We start from the raw sequence: 8098 nt of genomic DNA, 5'->3' as shown, positions 1-8098 counted from the left end.
AGATATGTGATTTACAAAGATATTTTCCCCCAGACATTCTCTTAAGGATGTTTTCTTGAAAAGCAGAAGTCTTAAATTTGATGAAGATTAATTTTTCAATTTATTCCATTAAGGATCACATCTTTGGTGTTGTATCCAAAAACTCTGCCTAACCCAAGGTCACAAAGAGTTTCTCCTACGTTTGCTTTTATTCATCTTACAGGTTTAGATTTTACATTTAGTTTTGTGATCTGCTTTTAATTTTTTTATGTGGGTTGAAATTCATGATTTACATGTGAATATCTAATTGTTTCAGCACCATTTGATAAAAAGACTATACTTTCTCCACCGCACTGCTTTTGCACCTTGCAAAAAAAACCCATCAGCTATCCATATAGTGTGGGCTCTCCATTCTGTTCCATTGATCAATTTTTTTTATGCCAATACCATACCATTTTGTAGCTTAATAATAAGTCCTGAAATCATTTAGGGTTAGCACATCAACATTTTTCTTTTTCAAATTTATTTTGACTATACTAGTTCCTTTGGACTTCTATGTGAATTTTAGAATTTCAGAAGCAGCTTGTCAATTTTAGAATTTTAGAATCAGCTTGTTAATATCTACCAAAAAAATAAAAACTTGCTGAGATTTTGATTGGAATTGCCTTTAATCTATAAATCAATCTGGGAAGACTTGATATCTTTACAATTTTAAGACTTCACCAATGAAGAAGGTATGTTCCTACATTTATTGAAGTCATCTTTAATTTCTCTCCACAATGATGTATAATTTTCAGTGCACAGGTCTTTCATATCTTTTATCAAGTTTATCTCTAAGTATTTCATATTTTTGTGCTATTATAAATATATATTCTGAATTTTCAGTTCCTGATTGATTTACTTGATTTCTGCATATTGATTCCCTATCTTGCAATATTGCTAAACTCATTTAGTTCTAATAGCTTTTATGTAGATTTTATCAAATTTTCTAAACAGACAATCACATCATCTGTGAATAAAGAGTTTTATTTCTCCCCCTTTCCGCTCTGTATGCCTTTTATATCTTTTTCTTGCCTAATTGCACTATCCAGAAGCTCCAGTACAATGTTGAATAGAAGTGGTGAAAACAGACATCCTTGCCTTGTTCCTTATCTAATGGGAAAAACATTTAGTCTTTCATCATTATATGTGAAGTCATTTATAGGTTTTTTAGATGCACTTTATCAGGTTGAGGAAGTTCACTTCTATTCCTACTTTTACTGAGAGTTTTTTTTTAAATCAAGAATGGATGTTGGATTTTATCAAGTGCTTTTTCTTCACCTATTGAGATGATCACATCGTTTTTCTCCTTTAGTTTGTTAATATGGTGAATTATATTTAAACCAACCCTGCATTCTTGGAATAAGTTCTACTTGGTAATGATGTTTATACTTCTAATATATGGCTGGATTTGATTTGCAAACATTTTTTAGGCATTTTCTATCTATATTCATGAGGAATAGTGGTTGGTAGTTTTCTTTTTTTGTAATAACTTTTTCTGGTTTTGGTATCAGGGTAATTCTGGCCTCATTGAATACGTTGAGAAATAGTCATTCCTCTCCAATTTTCTTGAAGAAAATTTATAGTGGATTTGTATTTTTCTTCCGTAAATATTTGGTAGAAGTGAAGGCATCTGGGCCTGGAGATATATTTATGGGAAGGCTTTTAACTACAATTCAATTTCTTTAATAGATTTATGGCTATTTAGGTTATTTCTTCTTGGGGGGCTTTGGTAGCTTGTGTCTTTTAAGAAGTTTGTCCATTTTATCGTAGTTGCCAAATTTATTGGCACAGTTACTTATAATTTTTCCTTATTATCTTTTAATGTTGGTAGAATCTGTAGTGCTGATTCTTGTTTTTAATATCAGCAATTTGTGTCCTTTTTTTCCTGAGAAGTCTGGGTAGAGGTTTATCAATTTCTTTGATCTTCTTGCAGAACCAGCTTTTGGTTTCATTGCTTTTCTCTTTTTATTGTTTCCTATATTACTGATTTATACTTTAATCTTCATTATTTATTTTCTTCTAATTACTTTGCTTTTATTTTTCTAGTTTTTAAGGTGGAAGCTGAGATAATTGATTTGAGATCTTTCTAAACTACTTCTAGTTACATACCACAAATTCTGTACGTTATGTTTTCATTTTCACTCAGTTCAAAATATTTTCTAATTTCCCTTTGATCTCTTCTTGGACTCATGGGTTATTTAATAGTGTGTTGTTCCATTTTTAAGTATATTTAAACATTTCTCAGATTTTATTTTTGCTTTTTCTTTGGCCACACCACACAGCTCGTGGGATTTTAGTTCCCCAACCAGGGATTGAACCCGGGTCCCCAGCAGTGGAAGCACAGAGTTCTAACCATTGGAATGCCAGGGAATTCCCTCTCAGATGTTGTTATTAATTTCTAATGTAATTCTACTGTGGTCAAAGAACATACATTGTATCACTTGAATCCCTTAAAATTTACTGAGACTTATTTTGTTCAAGAATATGATCTATCTTGATAAATGTTCCATCTGCCCTTGAGAAGACTATCACATCTGCTGTTGTTGGGTGGACTGTTCTATATTTGTCAAGCAAGTTCGTTGATAGTGCTGTTTAAGCCTACTATATCCTTATTGATTTTCTGTGTACATGTTCTATTAATTATTGAGATAATGTTGAAATCTCCAACTATAGTTGTGGGTTTGTCTATTTCTCCTTGTAGTTCTATAACATTTTGCTTCAGGTATTTTTTTTAGGGGTATAAACCTTTAGGACTGTCATGTCCTCTTGAAGAATTGATCCCTTTATCATTATGAAATTACCTTCTCTATCACTGATAAGATTCTTTGCTTTGAAATTCACTTTGTTTGATATGAATACAGGCATGTCAACTTTCTTTTGGTTTGTGTTAGCATGGTATGTCTTACTTCATCCTTTTACTTTTAACCTATTTGTGTCTTTATATTTAAAGTGTGTAAAGCATACTTCATTTTATTGCCCTTAACAGATATTGCATTTTTTAATCAATGGAATGTTTGTGGCAACCCTGAATTAAGCAAGTCTATTGGCACCATTTTCCCAACAGCATTTGCTCACTTTGTGCCTCTGTATCACATGTTGATAATTCTCACAATATTTCAAACTTTTTGATTATTATTATATTTGTTACAGTGATCTATGATCAGTGATCTTTGATATTACTATTGCAATTTTTTTGTTTTTAATTTTTAAATCAAGGTATGTACTTTTTTAAGACATAATGCTATTGCACACTTAATAGACTATATTATAGTGTAAACATAACTTTTATATGCACTGGGAAATCACAAAAGTCATGTGACTTGCTTCATTGTGTTATTTGCTTTATTGTGGTGGTCTGAAATCAAGCCTGCCATATCTCCGAGGTATACCTGTATGCTGAATGCAGCATATAATTGCATCTTACTATTTTTATCCAATCTGACAATCTCTGCCTTTTAATTAAGGAGATTAGACCATTAACTTCTAATGTGATTATTTCTATGGTTGCTTTTAAGTGTATCATCTTGTTATTTGTTTTCTCTTTGTCTCATCTGTTCTTTGTTCCCCTTTTCTTCTTTTCCCACCTTCTTTTGGATTATTCTGCATTTTGTTTTTAATTTTTAAAAATATTTATTTGTTTTATTTATTTATTTTTGGCTGCATTGGATCTTTATTGTTGTGCACGGGCTTTCTCTAGTTGCAGTGAATGGGGGATACTCTTTGTCGCGGTGCGTGGGCTTCTCATTGCGGTGGCTTCTCTTGTTGCAGAGCACGGGCTCTAGGCACACGGGCTTCAGTAGTTGTGGCACACAGCCTCAGCAGTTGTGGCTCGTGGGCTCTAGAGTGTAGGCTCGGTAGTTGTGGTGCACGGGCTTAGTTGCTCCGCGGTATGTGGGATCTTCCTGGACCGGGAAGTGTCTCCTGCATTGGCAGGCGGATTCTTAACCACTGTGCCACCAGGGAAGCCCTATTCTGCATTTTTAAGGATCATATTTTATCTCCTTTGTTGGCTTATGAGCTATACCTTTTGTTTTGTTATTTTACAGATTGATTCAGGATTTATAGAAACATTTTTAAGTGATTACGGTCTACTGCCAAGCGAATTTATACCCCTTCACAGGTAGTATAAGAACCTAACAACAGTATAATTCCATTTCTTCCCTCCAGCCTTTACATAATTGTTGTCATACATTTTACTTTTACTTATTTATAAACCCCACAACTCATTGTTATTATATTTGTTTACGGAATCAGTTATCCTCTAAAGAGATTTAACTAACATGGAAAAAACCATATATTTACCCAAGTAGTCATCATTTCCAGCACGCCTTATTCCTTTGTGTAGATCCATATTTCCATCTGGTGTCACTTTTCTTCTGCTTGAAAGACATCCTTTAACATTTCTTGTAGTGTGGGGTTAATGGTGATGGTTGATGGTTGATGGTGATCTTAAGCTTTGTATGTCTGAAAATGTCTTTATATCATCTTCCTTTTTAAAAGATATTTTCCCTGGGTATTGATAAACTTGATTCGGATGTGGTTTGGTGTAGTTTTCTTCATGTTTCTTGTTTGTGAGATTCTCTGAGCTACCTGAATCTGTGGCTTTATAGTTTTCATCAAGTTTGGAAATTTTTCAACCACTGTTTCCTCAAGCATTTTTCCTGAACTCTCCTTGTTCTCCTTCGGTGACTCCAATTACTCATATATTTGGTTGCCTGAAGTTGTTTCACAGCTCATTGATGTGCTTTCATTATATTGATTCTTTTTTTCCTGTGTGTTTTTTTTTTTGAAACTAAATACATTTTAATAGAAAACAAAATACAAAATAACTCTTTTCAGAAAACAGAAATATTTAATCCTTTTTCCACAAATTAGAAGTTGCTTTATCCTCAGAGCGTAGTTTTCGACGTGTGTGTTCGTACTTAAGATTTGTTTCACAGACTGTTCATTAAACTGCTATTGCAAAGCAGGAGGTGGGAGGGACGATCTCAGGGGGAAAAGACGTTGGAAAAGCCACACCTCGGAATCATTTGGAAATTCAACATTTTCTAATTCTATCTTTTGACTTCTCACTTCCAATTATTTTCATTTCTTTACCACAATCTGTCCTTTCAGTGGAGAGAATTGTTAATAGAAGTGCAGCCATGAAAAGAATCTATCCCACCATCACTGCAAGAGCCCAAGACTTTCTCAATCAAAGCCACCCACCCACTTCTAGAAACATGTCAGCCGGAGTGATCAATCTGTCACCCAGAAATTTTCCCTTTCTCCCAATACACTGTACGACCAGATTCTCTGAATTCCCTGAACCTCAAAATTCCAAGTAGCACAGCCAGTGCCAGGAGTAAAACCTGAAAGATGAGAGCAGAGAAGGCCCCCTCTGCCAGTGCTAGGTTTCCTCTTCTCATTAATAATAATAATTATAATTATAATAACAATAATAAAAAATCCTGGTTCTCTGTAATCACGAAAAAGGAAAGACATTTGCCAGGATGACCCTGCCCCCTTTCCTAGTTCCCGCCCCCGAATTCTACCCAGATAGAGTCCCTTCCACCCAGTGACCCTAGAGCACTGCTCCCGGGGAGGGCGCCCAGCAAACCTCCTCTGGCCAAGTGCAGCCCCGGCGAGGTGAGGGCACCATGGCTCCAGAGACAGGAAGGGGCCGGCACGAGGACACAGCGGGATCTCCATGATTCTTGATCTCACGTTCGTTCCCCATCACTGCCCTTCCTTCCCCGTCCTTCCACGCTTGGGGGCTGAGCGAAGGGTGGTGGGCTCGGGATGTCCGCGGGACGAGGGGGCACGAGGGGGGATGCGGGGGGACGCGGGGAGTCCTTCACAGTCAGTCAGTGATTCCATCCGTCTGTCCTAAGACCTGCCGTCTGGAGCCCTTCGCACGCCCCAGTCCGTTACATCAGAGATAAAAATCAATGTTCCTGATTTTCTTGCGTGATTCCAGTCACCAGCAGGAGGTTGCAGGCCATGAACTGCACGCTCAGTACGTTGCTCGTCTGGCCGGTGTAGACGCCCACGAGCTCGCTGGATGAGCCGTCGGCGGGCGCGCTGCAGTGCGCGCTCCTGATGTCCCAGACGCGCACCGAGTTGTCCATGGAGGCCGACGCGAGCAGGCTGCTGTCCGGGCTGAAGGTGAGGCTGGTGACGCTGTCCGTGTGGCCCCGAAGCTCTTTGTAGAGCGTCCCGGACGCCAAGTCCCACAGCTTCAGCCGCTGGTCCTCGCCCGCCGACGCCAAGTACTTACCGTTGGGGGAAAAGGCCAGAGAGAGCACAGGGCCGCGGTGGCCCGTGAAGAGCCTCACCGAGTTCCCCTGCTGGGTGCTCCACAGCCGGACCGTCTTGTCGGTCGAGCCCGTGGCTAAGTAGTTGGAATTGGGGTGGAACTTGACGCAGTCCACATCCGCCAGGTGCCCGGCGTAGATGCGCAGCGGGTGCGTCCGATCAAACGACCACAGCCTGGCCGTGCGGTCGTGGGACCCGCTGGCGAAGTACAGGCTGTGCGGGCTGATGTCCAGGTCCCACACGGGGTAGGCGTGGCCCCGGTACAGCACGGTGTTGGTGAAGCTGCCGAGGTCCCAGTACCTGATGGACATGTCCTCAGAGCAGGAGAGCAGCCCTGAGCTGTCCGCAAGGAACCTGGTGCTGTACACTGGCCCGCAGTGTCCCCGCAGGACCCTCATCTCCGTGCCTGCGTTATCGTCCTCGTCGTCCTCCTTCTCCAGGATATCACAAGCCAAGTGGATGCGGGACACGTCTACTCGATGGGGCTCGGATTTTAACTTCTTGGAACGCAGACTCCACAGTTTTATACAGGAGTTGTCAAAGCCAGCGGCGAGCAGCTTGCTGTCCGGGGAGACCTCCGCCGTGTTCAGCAGCTGCTCCGTGTTGTAGAAGGCGTAGAAGCAGATGGTGGTGAGAGAGGGGGGGCCGTCCTTGACACGCTTAATGCTCTCCTGCAGGGCCTCCAGCGCGGCCTCGTTCTGCAGGATGGGCGCGGGCATGTCGGCAGGCTCCAGGCCGCCGCCCTCGCCCCGGGAGGGGCCGCCGCTGGCGTAGAGCTGGTAGTCCGTCCTCTTGGCGGGCTGCACGTCCAGGTGGATGTGCCAGGTGAGGACTCTGCACAGCGCGGTGTTACTGTCACTCTGGAGGTAGCGGAGAAGGTAGTTGTAGCTGTCTTCCTGCAGGCGGACCACGTACTTGTTGTCCAGGAAGGCCCGCAGCCGGAAGTTAGACAGGATGTCCTGGATGGTCTGGGTGGTCTGCAGCTGCTCGATGACGTCCTTCTGGCTGGCATTCTGCAGGAACATTCCATGGAAGCGGCTGTAAAAGCTTTCCACTGTGCTCTTGGGACTGTTCTGGACCAGGTTGATGTGGAGGTAGACAAAGAGAGGGTAGAGGAGAGGCATCACTTCGTGGCTGTGCTGGGATTCAGAATCGGTGAGGAAATTCCGCAGCCGTGCGAACTGCACTTCATATTGCTGGGGCTCTGCCTGGCAAGGGGCCGCAGACACTATGTTGGCACAACCAGATTCTGATTGGACTGCGAGGCTGGCGGCCATCTCCTCGGCGCTCTGCGACAGCCGCAGGCCTTGCTTCAGCGGGCCGTCCGCGTCCCCGTACTGCCGGCGTTTGAGGTAGCAGGACACGGCCATCTGGATCCGCTCGGTGCGCACCCGTTTCATGACTGAACATCCCAGGCGGCTCCCGCTCCCCCCGCCGCCGCCGGGGTCGCCCCGCGTCCGCCTCCGTCGTCTCCGCGGCAGGCTCGCGCTCCGCGGCCGGCTCAGCCGGGCCCCCGCGCCCCGTGCCCTTCCGCCCCCGCGGCGGCTCTGGGCTGCAGCCCCATGACTGATTGACGCGGAGCCGCCGCGGGCTGGGCCGGGCCGCTCGGGCCTTTTCCTGTGTTTTTTAAAGGTAGTTTTTATTGCTGTATTTTTTAGTTTACTAATATTTTCTCCTGCAACATCTAATCTGCTGTAAATCCCACTTAGTATATTATCAATCTCACACATTACAGTTTTCATCTCTAAAGTTCAATTTGGGTCATTTAAAACTTTTTCAT

At 42.8% G+C, this 8098-nt stretch overlaps 1 pseudogene; it reads right to left on the bottom strand.

The window, feature by feature from the left end:
• Window positions 1-5476: 5476 nt before the first annotated feature.
• Window positions 5477-7816, bottom strand: LOC137756812 (TAF5-like RNA polymerase II p300/CBP-associated factor-associated factor 65 kDa subunit 5L pseudogene; annotated as a pseudogene).
• Window positions 7817-8098: the final 282 nt, after the last annotated feature.

This window comes from Eschrichtius robustus, chromosome X (assembly GCF_028021215.1).
Source record: "Eschrichtius robustus isolate mEscRob2 chromosome X, mEscRob2.pri, whole genome shotgun sequence".
NCBI lineage: Eukaryota > Metazoa > Chordata > Mammalia > Artiodactyla > Eschrichtiidae > Eschrichtius > Eschrichtius robustus.
This window is presented reverse-complemented; position numbering and strand designations above follow the sequence as displayed.